This window comes from Pongo pygmaeus, chromosome 1, assembly GCF_028885625.2.
Source record: "Pongo pygmaeus isolate AG05252 chromosome 1, NHGRI_mPonPyg2-v2.0_pri, whole genome shotgun sequence".
Lineage (NCBI taxonomy): Eukaryota > Metazoa > Chordata > Mammalia > Primates > Hominidae > Pongo > Pongo pygmaeus.
The window spans coordinates 90,210,534-90,225,985 of NC_072373.2; the positions used below are offsets into that span (position 1 = coordinate 90,210,534).

The 15,452-nt window shown below is 43.9% G+C and overlaps 1 pseudogene; it reads left to right on the forward strand.

Moving 5' to 3' along the window:
- Positions 1–5,489: 5,489 nt before the first annotated feature.
- Positions 5,490–7,515, forward strand: LOC129039344 (Fc receptor-like protein 6; annotated as a pseudogene).
- The last annotated feature ends 7,937 nt before the right edge of the window (positions 7,516–15,452 follow it).

Sequence of the window (15,452 nt, forward strand, 5' to 3'; positions counted from 1 at the left end):
ACACGTTGCTGATTGGCCTTAAACTTCCTTTGCCTTGGTTTTGCTCAGAGCATCTCAATCTTCTCCCCCACCCTAATTTTCCTCTAACTCCCCACTCCGATTTTCTGTGCTCCATCCAGACCTGACCACCCAAAGTTTCCTAAAACGTCCTGTGATTTTCAATCTCTGAGCCAGTTCCTTCATGTACGGTTTATTAATTTATGGCTGCCTCCAAATCCCTTCTCAATGCTATTGGTGAGACCTCCAACAAGATGGGCTATCTCCCTTCTTTGAACTCTCACAGCAACCTGACACTTTGCTTTGTGTCTCCATACATATTTTGTCCTGCATGGCTATACTGTCTGGGGACAGACTGTTTTATGCAACTCTGTGTCTTCAGTTTTACTTACCACAGTGCCTTACATATAGTAGAATTAAATACATCTTTGCTGAGTTGAATTAAAGTAAAAAAAAAAAAAAAAGATTGCCTTACGTTATTTTCTCTAGGTCATTCATGGTAAAGAGTCTCATGAAGATCTCTTCCAGTCAAGAAAATATTTTTTTGTCTACCATACTTTGACTTTTAACTATTGCCTTTTGAAGCTCAGATTGATTTAAAGCACTTGGCTTAAATGCTAAAGCTTGCACATTTGCCAACATGAGCTCATAGTTTCATCTAAGCCTGCTTACCCAAGGAGATTTACATTTTTTTCTGAACATTTATAAACATCTTAGACCAGTTTCTAAACAGAGATATGATGTGATTTCTTCTTATTTTCCTACCAGTGTTTGCATATTAAAAGAACTTCGGGAACATAGTGGCAACCAAAAAGACATCAGCGGAATTTCATGTGTGTTGGGGTGGTGTCCTAGAGAGAGGTGATTAAGAAGGGCTTTCCCAAAACAACTCAAACCGTACCACCTAGGTAGCCTTATGCTCCTCCTGCTTTGTAACCATTATTACAACCTTTCCTTACCTCCACCACTTTTGCAGGGTTTTCTGCTCATGCTAAGTGATCCACACATTCAGAAAACTGAACATCACCAAATAGAAGTTAAAATGAAACAATGCCGACAGCGTTGATGAGACACATTTAATAACATACAAAGCTAATTTAGTGCCTCATAAAGAATAAGGATAAATGGATCCCTATGCCCTCAAACAAAAAACAATCTTTATTTTCACATAGTCGAATTAAGTATTTCTGGGGCCAGTGTGGGGGAAAGATGGTATGGAATGGGAGAATCCCTCCTTCCTGCAAGAGGAGAAAGCCAGGGACTGCTCTGTCTATATTTTTACAAGGAAATTTTTCCTTCATTTCTAGTAACCAAACTCAGAGGAACCGATGTTGGGTTGGAACAAGGACTTTCTGGTGGGGAGGGCAGCTGGACTGCATAGACTTGAGGTTCCATTTTTGAGGTTCACCTTGCCTTGGGGTCTGTCCTTGGTTACCACCACTGATGTCTACCATGCTGGAGTTTGGAGAACTTTGCTTCCACTTCAGCACAGCTTGGTACCTTCAGTCAAGTTTTTATTAAAGACTAGGGAAAACAAAAGGGAAATTTAAATAAGAAAAGAGTGCCAGGAATCTGTCTTATAAGATACAGTTTATGCATCCTCATCTGTCTCCCTTCTTAGTTGCTGGCCTGTCTGGATGCCATCTTAGCATCTGTGACCCAGGTGGCTACATTTGTCCATCTACCTACCTTAAGGTAGAGCCAGGTTCTGGAGATATTAGGAAATCTTCCTATGTGCCTGAGACCCACCTCATCAGATCTGGAGTCCTGTCTAAAGCCATCCTTTTCCTAACAACCCCAAAGTCAAGGTCTCCTTTATGAAGTTCCCCACCCCTGCCTACCTCTCCCACCCCTAAGTCTTGTCCTGCCTGCTTCTTCTTGGAGGATGAAGTGGTTGTCACTGAGGTCTCACCTGGCCCTTTTGTCTTGTTCCTCCTGAAGTGGGGAGGGGTATGACATGGGCTCACTCTGTGGAGACCCTAAAGCCAGGATGGCCAGGATGCAGTGCAGAAATGTTCCTATGGAACTTGATAGGAACTATGACTTGGTGGGGTGGGGCAGTGGTGGGGGCTGGCAGTTTTTAAATCTGTGTAGGAAGAGGGAGGAAGAAAGGCCACAGATCCTACTGTATGTACCAGTCCCACTTCTAACCACTCTTTCTGTCAGGAGGTCCTTATTATCTAATCTCACCCTCTCCCTTTTCCCCATGGCAGGTCCCTGTGATGGAAAGTTTGGCGAGCCTTTGATCTCATGTTCCTGCATGTCTCCATGAGTACGCCTATGTTCATGTCCCATTCTGATCATTCGGGTTGTTTGGAAATGTCTGTCTGAAGGGACAGCTGTCTGGCTGAGGTGTAGATGGCTGGCTCCATCTTACTGAGCTCAGGCTTCTGTGCCTGTCTGCACAGGGCTGTGGTCTGGGTCTAGGCGAGAAAGACTCAGGGTCCTCTCCCTCCCCAGTTCCTGGTGGCAAATATCTATGCCTGGTCACATTCCGCTTTTCTTTGGTCATTTTCTTCCATTTACACCAGGCTTCTCTACTGAGTGAAGTTCTAGCCCTACCAGCAGTAGCTGAAGGATGCTGTCACTGGCCCTATAGAGAGCTAATCCTGCAGGGACATGACTAATCTTTCCTATAACTGGGGAGATGGTGTGGGAGGAGGGTAGAAAAGAGACAAGAACCAACTTCTAGCAGAAAACTCTTCTTTTTCTCCTGAAGTAAAGACTACATCTGCTAACCTCACGTCTTCCAGTACTACCTGGGAACTCAGACTGTAACTACAAGGATATCAACTCAGCCATTCTGTCTCTCTCTAATCTTCTGCCTTCAACAAAAATGCAGGACTAGGGAAAGCAAAAAGGAAACTTAAAAAAGAAAAGAGTGCCAGGAATCTGTCTTATAAGATACAGTTTATCCTTCCTCATCTGCCTTTCTTCTTAATTCCTGACCTGTCTGGATGTCATCTTAGCATCTGTGACCCAGGTAGCTACACTTGTCCATCTACCTACCTTAAGCTAGAGCCAGGCTCTGGTGAGATTAGGAAATCTTCCTGGTCACGTTGTTCATCTTTTCACCTACTCTTCCCCTAGCTACAATCTTCTTTTCTTTTCCTTCTTTCTCTTTCTTTCTTTCTCTTTGTTTGTTTGTTTGTTTGTTTGTTTCTTTCTTTCTTTCTCTCTTTATCTTTTTTTCTTTCTTCCTTTCTTTCTCTTTTTTTAGAGAGATGGGGGTCTCAATATGTTGTCCAGGTTGGACTCAAACTCCTGGGCTCAAGGAATCCAAATAGGACTATGGGTGCTTGGCTCTGGATTTTTGATACTGTCTTCTACTCTTTACCTCCTCCCAACCATTCCCATTGTATGCTGAGAAACCCAGTTCCTTAGAATCTTCAGTTGCAAGGAATGGATCCATTCTCAGGTAGCGTCAAGAAAGAGAGGTTTATTGAAAGCTATATGGGGAAATAAAGAAGATTGGAATATTTTATTTAATCTAGCTTTTTAATTGAAACATATATGTGAATATAGTAAAAGCATTAAGTTTTTTAAAAAAGAACCAAGAAGCACATTGTGAAAATTATTTCTCCCTCACACTAGCCCATGAGTTGGTTACCCAGTCTTCCCTTATATTCTAAACATTTTATATGCATATGCAAGCATACATATGTGTGTGAATATGTATGCATGTTTCTTTTTATATACAAATGGAGGTGCACTCTACACATGGCCTCACACGTTGCTTTTAGTGTTTTTCACTAACACTTTATCTTGGCCTCATTCCATATAGGTATTTATGGATCTACCTTGTTCTTTCTCATGGCTATGTTATATTTCATTATATGGCTGGACCATAATTTATTTAACAAATTCCTTATTAATAACCATCTTAGTTGTTTTTACCCTTGTGCTATTTTAAGCCATATATATTATATAGATATTCTTTATATATAAAAAGCAACAGGGTAAAAACAACTTACACACACACACACACACACACACTACAATCTGTACTCCTTCCTTGAGTTCTGGAGTGCTCCATCCACACAGCTGGCTTCAAGCACCACCAAATGTAAATGACTCCCAAGTCTCTATCTCCAGCCCAGAACTGATCCTGAAGTTACATATAGACTTTAACTGAAGGATATCTCCACCTGGCCATGCCAAGAACGTGTCATCTGAAGATGGACACATTTTAACTTACATTTTCCTACAGATCAGTGTCTTGTCCTCAATTTCCTATTATCCTGAATTCCTCCTTCTCTTTTGCCCCTCACTCTCATCAAATCTTCAAGTCTGTATCATCAAGTCTTATAGATTCTACCTCCTTAGTGTCACTCAGATCTATGCCCTCCTTTTCACCTCACTGCCATTGTTTCAGCTGACACCTCTCTCTTTTGCCCAGGCAATTGCAATAGGCTCAGTCTTTTTCTCACCCCGTTCTGATCATTCTTTACTTGGCAGCCATCAGATCTCGAATGCAAGTTTTATTCAATTACTCCCAATTTCAGATCCCTCCTTTCCTTTCCCACTGCTCTGGTGTAATTTGAGTTCATCTGATTACTGCCTCCCCGGGCTTATTTCTTAGCACACCCTCTTCACAGCCTGCCTCTCCAGCCATGCCACATTCCACCAATTCCCAGACTACTCCTAGCTGTGTCCTCGCTCATGTGGCTACATCTTGAAACAGCCTCTCCCTACATCTCCCTTATACTGAATACTTATCTTGCAAGATGAGGTAAAGGCAACCTCACCTCTTTGGGTGTCCTCCCCAGGTAGAACTAAGCAGTTCCTCTCTGTGCCCCCTCTGTCACACTTGTCACACTTTGTCTCTTTTTTTTGCTTTCTACACTGTGAACTAGCATATACCTGAGGGCCTGGCATATAGAGGTGCTCAATAAAGGATTGATGAATGAATAAGTCAATGAATGAATAACAAATAAATCCTGCTTCTCTGCCTTCCATTGAATCAGTACCTTTGTTAAAGAGATGAAATCTCTGACATACATATGAGTATTGAGACTCCCAGGGAGTTATCTATGTTACTGCTTGGGGAAGGAGTTCAGACCACACTTGGAAACCCAAGTGCTCTGTGGTTGGTGGTAATAGAGAAACCAGGTTTGAACACCCAGGCCTATGCTCAGGGACCTTGTGAGCCTCATAAGTTCCAGGAGTGATGGAAGGTGCCTATGGTCCAGGAAGAGGCTGATTACATCTGTGTTCTTCTTGCTCATAATGGGAATGAGAAGGGAACTCTTCCATGAACCCCATTTCTGCCATCCTTCATCATGATCCTCAGGCCTGACTCCCAGTGATGGCTGTTGGCTCTTGAGGCTACCTGATCTGTGGGAGATTCCTTACCTGGGGAGAGACCCTTGTCCTGCCCAATCAGGACAGAGAACGTAAGTTCAGGATGAGAACAGACAGGACAGGGCCTCTGCATGGCTGGGGTGGAAACTGAATCCCCTACTGGGGATCGGTATTGGTGTGGGGCATCGATGGAGTCTGGACCTCCGGGAGCCTTTAAGGAGGAAGGTAGGAGCGAGCCAGATCAGGCTCCTTCAATCCCTGGATTCTCAAAGGTCCGGACCTGGAGCTGTCACTGGAGGTGGGGACTATTGGGTCAGCCTGGACTGGGGCAGCATGTAAAGTGTGGAGAAATTGGAATCTGTTCGGGAGGAATAAGATAGCTATATAATTGGGATGATTCCAGCTGGAACCAAACATATCAATGGGGAAGAAAACCCAATATATGGTAGGATCAGGGAGAGAGAAAAAGGGAGAAGAAAAGGGAAAGGATAGAGGCAGATGGGAAGAGAAGAGGAAGGAGAGAAGGAAAGGGAGGAGAGGGAGGAAAGGAAGTCCAGGTCCTGCCCTTCTCTGGTCAGCATGAAGGACTGGAGACAGTGACACTGCACCAGTACCATCCAAGGGCCTCCATCCCCAGCAGAGGCCTTAGGCTGGAGGACAAAGGGAGAGAAGTGACTGATGGGACCTGCAGCTCCAGGGCTGCCCTGTTCCTCTGTCTCACAGCCTGGCTGTACCTCCAAGCCTGGCCAAACTCTGTGTTTGAAGGAGATGCCCTGACTCTGCGATGTCAGGGATGGAAGAATACACCACTGTCTCAGGTGAAGTTCTACAGAGATGGAAAATTCCTTCATTTCTCTAAGGAAAACCAGACTCTGTCTGTGAGAGGAGCAACAGTGCAGAGCCATGGCCAGTACAGCTGTACTGGGCTGGTGATGTACATTCCACAGACATTCACACAAACTTCAGAGACTGCCATGGTTCAAGTCCAAGGTAAGTCACCAGCTTGGGAGTTTGTGGGGCAGGAGGTGCCTCTCAGGGGTCCTGTCTCCAGAGATCAGTAGCTCTCTGGACAGGACCCCTGTCTCTGGCTGCCCCTTATGCTGGGCCAATGTGTGGGGCCCCGAGGTTTCCCAAGATGTTGTCTCAATACCCCCCTCTCCCCACCATGGGGCACACATGGAGCCAGGGGAAGGAGGGGGGAGATTCCTGGGAGGGGGGCACTGGGAAGAGCCTGGACCAGTCCAGGCTGTGTGGGAGTCTGGCTGTGTTCAGAGCTTGTTCAGGGCCTGGCTGTGTTCTGAGATTGTGGGTGAGGACAAGAGGACAGGTCTTGGTGATGAAACTGCCTCCCATCAGGGTTCCCAGGCTGCAGCCCGGGATGAGTACAAGCTCAGGCCTCAGCCTCCTGGGGCTTTATCCACCAGGACTCCCCTCCTGAGCCCTGGGCCTGCATCTCCCCAGAGCGGTTCCAACCTCCTGTACTGAGTGCTGCCCCCTCTCCTGAGCTCTGAGAGGGAAGCCTGGTTACCCTGAGATGTCAGGCAAAGCTGCACCCCCTGAGGTCAGCCTTGAGGCTTCTCTTCTCCTTCCACAAGGATGGCCACACCTTGTAGGTCAGGGGCCCTCACCCAGAACTCTGCATCCCAGGAGTCAGGGAGGGAGACTCTGGGCTTTACTGGTGTGAGGTGGCCCCTGAGGGTGGCCAGGTCCAGAAGCAGAGCCCCCAGCTGGAAGTCAGAGTGCAGGGTAAATGAGCGAGGGAGTGGCGATGCCCCCAGGGGTCTGGGCATCATGCAGTGGGACCCCCTGGGAGGAGAGGAGTTGTGGGAAGTGTCCCCAGGAGAGCAGGGAGCCAGGGTCCTGGGTGGTCAGGCTGAGCTTCCCATCCCATGTGTGTCCCAGCTCCTGTGTCCCGTCCTGTGCTCCACTCTGCACCACGGGCCTGCTGACCCTGCTGTGGAAAATGTGGTATAGCTCCTCTGTGAGGCCCAGAGGGGCTCCCCTCCAATCCTGTACTTGTTCTACCTCAATGGAGAGATCTTGGGTATCTGTCCTGGGGGTCACTCAGCTCCCCATGGTGGAGCTGTTTCCCTCTTGTTCCCAGTGAAGTCAGAGCAGGATGCTGGGATCCCATCCTGCAAGACTGAGAACAGCATCTCCAGAGAGAGGAGTGAGCCCAAAAGCTCTCCCTTGTTGGTGCATCTTGTCTTTTAACTGGGTTCTGAGCCCTGGAGGCTAGGATAATGGTTTAGTCATCACTGCACCCTCAGCAGCCTGGCATGGAGTGAGGGGAGCTTGGAGGAGGCAGATGTGTGAAGGGAGAGGAATCTCAAGCGTTAGGAAAACAAGGGCAACAGGGCCCAAGCAGTGAGATATGTCTCCTTTTCACAACCACAGAAGTTGTGGATCCTTCCAGAGAACTGGTTTCCTGTGGTCTCACCAACACTGAGCCTTCTAGCTCTTGGCCTAAGACATAGGCAACTTCTCTCCTGCAGTGAGGCTGTAGGGTGTGTGTGAGGGGCGAGGCGGGGGCCAGAGCTAGAAGCACACACAGGGCATGAATAGAGAGGTGGAAGGAGCTGGAGTCTTATGTGCTTGTGGGCTTGGGAGACCTACAGGAGCCCAGAATCCTCAGCTTGGCCCTCATGACTCTCCAAGCTCTCTGGGCACCCTCCCCCGAGGCTTGTCTACGTCTCCTGCTTCCCGTTTGCTGCTGGGGTGAGCCATTGACATGGGTCTGTATGCTGTTCTGCAGAGGGAGCTCCGTGGCCTTCAGACCAGTTTTTTTTGTTTTTGTTTTTTGTTTTTGGTGGTGGGGGCAGGGGGGCAGTCACAGGCCTCTGAGTTCCCCAGGACTCCTCAGAGTGCCAGGGGAGAAACAATAGCTGTTTTGTCCAGATGCAGCCTGAAGATTCACAAAAGTAGCTCTAAGAGCCTGGGTGTCAACTGTGACCCTGACCCTGCATCCTTACCAAATGGTCCTGCAAAGCTGCCAGGACTCCCACTTTCTACTGCACGTCCTAACCTTCTATGCCTGGGAATCTTATCCAATAAAATGAGGTGACAGAATGAGTCCAAGTCAGCCTTGATGTGCGTGAGCATCTCTGTACCTTCCTTGGTCTCAGAGGACACTATGTGATACCTCTCCTCACCTCACTCAGAGCTGGGTGGCACCCTTAACCCCCCTTCTCCAACCCAGGGTACCAGCTTATAAAGCAGCTCAACGGTTATGAGCACAGAGGGTCCCTGCTAGAATCCTTCACCATGGACTTCTCCCTGAGGGACCTTGTTCTCCAGCAGTGTCATTGTCAGTGCAGGGCAGGATTGAGGAGTCCGGTTTGATTGGTTGGTTTGTTCCTTACTTCCTTCCTTCTCGTTGCCTTGTTCTAAAGATGAATTTTCATTGCCTAGCGAAGAATCAGCCTTTCCCAAAGAGAGGTCTGGCCTTTGCCCTCCACTGTGGGCTGCCGATCTCTAGGCCCCAGAATGCCATGCCTGATAAGAGTGTCTTTGTTTGTCTAGGGGCCTTGGCCATCAGACAGTTCAACAGTGTGATTTATGATGAGGGATTTATGCCAAGCACTATCATTTCTACCTCCAGAGGGACTGGAGAACAAAGGTGTCAGCCTGACCTTTGGAAGGGCCGGTGACTGACAGTCAGCCACGTGGGCAGTGTGTGATTTAGTCCTAGTAAAAACTCCGAGGCTTAGGCGAGTTTTCCTGGTTGGAAATATTGTGTGTGTATTGTTACACACTGATGCCAGAAGAGTACCTTGTCCTAACCCCATGGGAAAGGACGTACTTAGTACTTCCCTGGACTCTGTGCACTTCTTTCCTAGGCTCATTTTAATATGTGTCCTTCCTCTACAATAAGACATAACCATGAATATAACAGCTTTCATTGTATTCTGTGAATCCTTCTAGCAAATTATTAAAACTGAGGGTAGTTTTTGGAACTCCTTGAACTTGCATTTGGTGGTATCAGAAGTGAGGGCTGTCCTGTGTAGACTGTATTGTTTCTGACTGTACACTTGACTAAACTCTCACACACGTCTTACAAAAGGTACACACTGTCGCAAGATAAAATACTAGTTAGGAAGATGAGGTTAGAAGAAAGTAGGGTAGGAAAATAAGTTGCAGCAAGGAACAAGCTCAGTATGCAAACTATGCTTTAGTGTTCTATCCATGGCTATGGGAGGGCTACAAATGCAGCTTTCTGCTTTCCAGCAGCAACTCCAAGACGACAATAAAGTCTACTGTAAAATCACAGGGCTGCTCAGAGAAATGGCCCTGCTGTTCCTACCACTGGGAGGCATTTTTTCTCAGGAAAACACTGTGCGATGATAATGAACAGCATCTTTAGCCTTATCTTTTCCATAGCCCCTCTGAATATTCCTGCTTTATAACACTCTTTGACACAGGCCATGGTCATTGATTGCAACAAAGCATTTCAGGGGAGCAAGTCTGCACTATCCTCATATGAGGTGGCTTGGGTTTTATCTTTCTAATCATTCAGCTAAACCCAGGTTAGTGATTCTCAATGGAGGCAGAAAGCCCAACTTTAAGGACCTCTGCCAGAGTGAGCCATGATTACATATAGGAGCATATGGCAGCTTTTGTGGTTTTAAGGCTACACAAAAGGTGATAAACACTATTTTATTTATTTATTTATCTATTTTATTTTATTTATTTATTGAGAAGTGTCTTGCTCTGTCACCCACACTGGAGTACAGAGGTGCGATCACGGCTCACTGCAGTCTCCACTCCCCCTTCACCCCCGGGCTCAAGTGATCCTCCCACCTCAGCCTCCTGAGTAGCTGGGACTACAGAAGTGCACCAGTGCACCACTATGCCCAGCTAATTTTGTATTTTGGGTAGAGACAGCGTTTTGCCATGTTACCCAGGTGAGACTTGAACTCCTGGGCTCAAGCAATCTGCTTGCCTCGGGCTCCCAAAGTGCTGGGATTACAGGCATGAGCCACCGCACCCGGCTAATAAACACTATTTTAAAGGATTTTGAGTGGGGTGTGGGAATGTGTTTTTAAGGAAAATATTCCTCTCCCCGTCCAGGAAATATTTTCATAAACCCAATATGTAACTAGGTGAAAATCCAGCTATTCTAGTTGAAATGGAGATGAAAGTCCAGGAATTACACCTGCCAATGCTGCCCCATTGTTTTGCCCATCTGCAATCCCCGAGCAGAGGGGCTCCCTAGAACCCTTAAGGCTCCAAGGCATTGCCTTGGGGTTTAAGCAAAGTGCTGAGATGGGATACTCCCTCCAGCTTCTACAAGAATAGTTTATTTTTTATCATATTGAGTTTCTTGTAATACTTCCATTGAGGAAAGTTTGCATGGATTTTTTTTTTTTTTTTAAGTTCAGCAGCCACTGTTCTAGAGGAAGGACTTAGCTGCATAGCCTTTGGGTAATACCTCATCAGGTGAGCTTGGGAAAATAAAGAGTTAGGGACTATACCCCTTCCCCCCTTATCCATCCCCCCAGGCAGCTATCCACAGTCAGCGAAATTGGCTATCCCTAGTGCTAGAAATTGTCCGTCATAGAAAACTTCTCTCCACTTCTTCTTCCTCCATCCAGAGAGTTGTTGGAGTGGTTGCTCCTTGACCCTCCACTTCTCCTTCTGTTTTCCATTTCCTCTTCTAGTAGTTTGAGGGGGAATCCCCAAGCTCTTCCTTACCTCTTCTTCTTCTTCTTCTTTTTGAGATGGAGTCTACTGCAACCTCTACCTCCTGGGTTCAAGTGGTTCTCCTGCCTCAGCCTCCCGAGTACAGGCGCCTGCCTCTACACCTGGCTGATTTTTGTTTTTTTAGTAGAAACGAGGTTTCACCATGTTGGCCAGGTTGGTTTCGAACTCCTGACCTCAGGTGATCCACCTGCCTCAGCCTCCCAAAGTATTGAGATTACAGGCGTGAGCCACCATGCCCGGGCCTTCCCTACCTCTTAACCATTTCCATAGACTAGAAGAAAATGTCTCCATTGTTGGTGTGCTGCTACCAGGCTTCTTTCCTCTCAGAGGAAGAAACCTCTCAGACATAGGAAATACTGCCTCACAATCCAATGACTCAAACTCCAAGCCGCCTTCAATGTTCCAGGGTCAGAATCCCAGACAGTCCCTCTCTCCCCTACAAAGAAGGATTTGACCATGAGAGAAGAGTACCATGGGTGCCACAAAACTGTTGTAACTGGCAGGGTATTTGCGGAACTTGATAGGGAAGAGAGAGGATTTTGCATGTGATAATGGAAAATATTTAATGGGAAGGAGAGGAGTGAGTAGCCCTGAGAAAAGAGAAAATCAGATTGTCTTTTGAGTCTCCAAGTGCTAAGTAAATACTTGGTATATCAGAGATGAGGCATGCACGTTATCCCTAAAGAATTACAAAAATGAGATGGGGTGGTGTGAACAGCTCTCAAAAGAGTAAGTATGAGAGAATGTACCTCAACACAATAAAATCCATATACAACAAGCCCACAGCTAATATTATACTCAATGGAGAAAAGTTGAAAGCTTTTCTTCAAATATCAGAAACATAACAAGGATGCCCACTTTCACTACTCGTTTTCAACGTAGTTCTCGAAGTCCTAGCCAGAGCAATTATTCAAGAGAAAGAAATAAAAGCCATCTTAATAGGAAAGGAAGAAGTGAAATTGTCTTCATTTGCTGATGAAATGATCTTATATATATAAAAAACCCTAAAAATCAAAAACCCTTAGAACTGATAAATTCCATAAAGTTGCAGGATACAAAATCAACATATAAAAATTAGTAGCATTTCTGTATGTTAATAACAAGCTATCCAAAAAGAAAATTAAGAATGATCCCATTTACAATAGCAACAAAAGATAAAATAAAATAGTTAGATGTAAATTTAACTAAGGAGGTGAAAGACTTATATACTGAAAACTATAAAACACTAATGAAAGAAATAGATGAAAACACACATAAATGGCAAGATATTCCATGTTCATGGATTAGAAAAGTTAATACTGTTATAATGTCCATATTAACCCAAAACAATCTACAGATTCAAGGCAATCTCTATTAAAATTCCAATGTCACTCTTCACAGAAATAGAAAAAAATCCTTAAGTTCGTAGGGAACAACAAAAGACCACAAGTGGCCAAAACAATTCTGAGCAAAAATAATAAAGCTGGAGGCATCACACGACCTGACTTTAAAGTATATTATAAGGCAATTGTAATCAAATACTGGCATAAAAACAGATCCATCAACCAATGCAACAGAAGTAAACCAATGCATTTATAGTTGATCGATTTTTGACAAAGGTTCCAAAAGCCTACCATGAGGAAAGGACAATCTATTCAATAAATGGTATGGGAAAACTGGTTATCCATATGCAGAAGAATGAAATTAGATCTTTATCTTACACTATGCATAAAAATCAACTCAAGGGAGGGATAGCATTAGGAGAAATAACTAATGTAAGACAAGTTGATGGGTGCAGCAAACCAACATGGCACATGTATACCTATGTAACAAACCTGCATATTGTACACATGTACCCTAGAACTTAAAGTATAATAAAAAAAAACTCAAAATGGGAAAGACTTTAATGTAAGACTGGACACTATAAAACTACTAGAAGAAAGCATAAGGGGAAACCCTCATTACATTGGTCTGGACAAGAATTTTTTGGATTTGACTCTGACACCTCAGGTAACAAAAGCAAAAATAAACAAATGGGATTGCATAAAACTAAAAAGTTTATGCATAGCAAAACAAAAATTAAAACAAACAAAAAAACAAAAACAACAAAGTGAAGAGACCCACAGAATGGGAAAAAATATTTTCAAACTCTACATCTGATAAGGAGTTAAATCCAAAATATATAAGGAATCCAAACAACTCATTAGCAAGAAAACAAGTAACTTGATTAAAAAATGGGCAAATGACTTGAACAGACACTTCTCAAAAGAAGGCATACAAATGGCTAACAGGTTCATTAAAAAATGCTCAGCATCAGTAATCACTAAGTAAATGCAAATTAAAACCACAATGAGGTATCACCTCACACCTGTTAGAATGGCTTTTATCAAAATGATAAAAGATAATGTGTTGATGAAGACACAGAAAAAAGGGAACACTTGTACACTGTTAGTAGGAGTGTAAATTAGTACAGCTGTTATGGAAAACAGTATGGAGGTTCCTCAAAAAACTAAAAATGTAACTTCCATATGATCCAACTATCCCACTTCTGAGGATATATCCAGAGGAGTTAAAATGACTGTGTTGAAAGGATATCCCTTTAACATGAACTCCCATGTTTATTGTAGCATTATGTACAATAGCTAAGATGTGGACTCAATCTAAATGTTCATCAGTGGATAAATAGATAAAGAAAATGAGGTGTATACACACAATGGAATACTAATCAGCCTTTAAAAAGAATGAAATTCTGTCATTTTGGACAACACAAACGAATCTAGAGGATACTATGCTAAGTGAAATAAGCCAGGCACAGAAAGATAAATATTGCATGATCTCATTTAGATGTGGAATATAAAAAAAGTTGAATTTGTAGAAGAATAATGGATCCCAAAGGCAGTGGGCAGAGGAGGAGTGAAGGAATGGGGAATTACTGGTCTGAGGGTACAAAGTTTCAGCTAAACAAGAGGAATAAGTTTTGAGATCTACTGCACAGCAGGATGACTGTAATCAATAATAACATGTTGTATATTTCAAAATAACTAAGAGTGTAATTTCAAATATATCACCACAAAAATATCAAGGAAATGAAGTGATGGATATGTTAATTAGCTTGATTTAATCAGTCAGAATTGTAGACATATATCAAAACATCACATTGTACTATATAAATGTAATATAATTATGATTTGTTAATTAAGCATAATTTATATCTTTTTAAAAAGAAACATTTTAATGTGGGGGCTAAGGAAAGTGAATAGCCCTGGAAAAGGAGAAAATGAGATTGCCTTCTGAGTTCCAAAATATTAAGACAATACTTAATAGATCAAAGATGAGGTATGCAAATTATCCCTAATGACACAAATAATCAAATGAAGGTACGTACCTTATTAGAAAAATGAGATGGGTGGTGTGGGCCCATTGCAAAAGGAGAGTCACAGAAGTACACACCCTGACAGTGCCTATTCAAGTTCTGTCTGGGGACTCTGTCAGCCAGACGCAGTATCCAGGCAACCTCACAGAAGGAGCCTCGCTGGAGATGGACACCATAGATTGTCATCAGAGTGTTGAATCTTAGCTCATCTCCTTTCCTCTAGCACCATGTTCCCTAGGCAGCCTTCCGTTGACAACTCCCCAAACTAACTGTGTACAGGGAGGGAATGTCAGGGCGATGGAGCTGCAACTGGCCTATTTATTCAGAACACGCTAACCAAAGTAGGCTTCTTGCCCCCATCCCTTGGTGTTCCTTTATCCTGCCTTGTTTTTCCTCACAGTACTTTATCAAGTGTTCTGATCAGACGGTACAGATCTGTTTGTTGCGTATTGCTTTCCCCCAACCTTGACTCTGACAATAATGTAAGCTTCAAGTTTTCCTGTTCACTGCTGTGTCCCACACCTAGAACAGTGCCTGGCATTTAATTGAAGCTTGATAAATAATTGTAGGATGAATGGCTAATTTTATATGTCAGTTTGATGACATCTCTGATAAAATGAGGCAGCATTCCAGATTCTGATCAACTCTGGGACATTGATGAGTTAGAATTTGAGCCTGTATTGTGAAAAGTGCTGAATTAACTAAGAAAAATGGCATCGTGTGCAGACCCGTCTGGGTGGCCCAGGGCTTCCCTCAAGCCACTCCCCTCTGTTTCCTTTGTGCTTTCTTTGTGTGCCTCCAGTCTCAAATACAAATTAATAACAGCAAAGGAATACAAATACAAATTATTGATGACAACAATAATAATAACACTGAGGGCTTTCTATATGCCAGATATAGTTTTGTTACTTATCAAATTTGTTTAATCAAGTAAAATCCTGCCAACAAGACACTGGGAGACCTGAGTTTTGGCCCCAGGTTTGCTGTTAAACTGTGACCTTGAGAAAGTCTCTCCACCACCCTGAACCTCTGGTTTTTGTTTGTTGTTTGTTTGCTTTTTAGTTTTTAATTTGTGAAATAAAGGGTTGGACAAGAT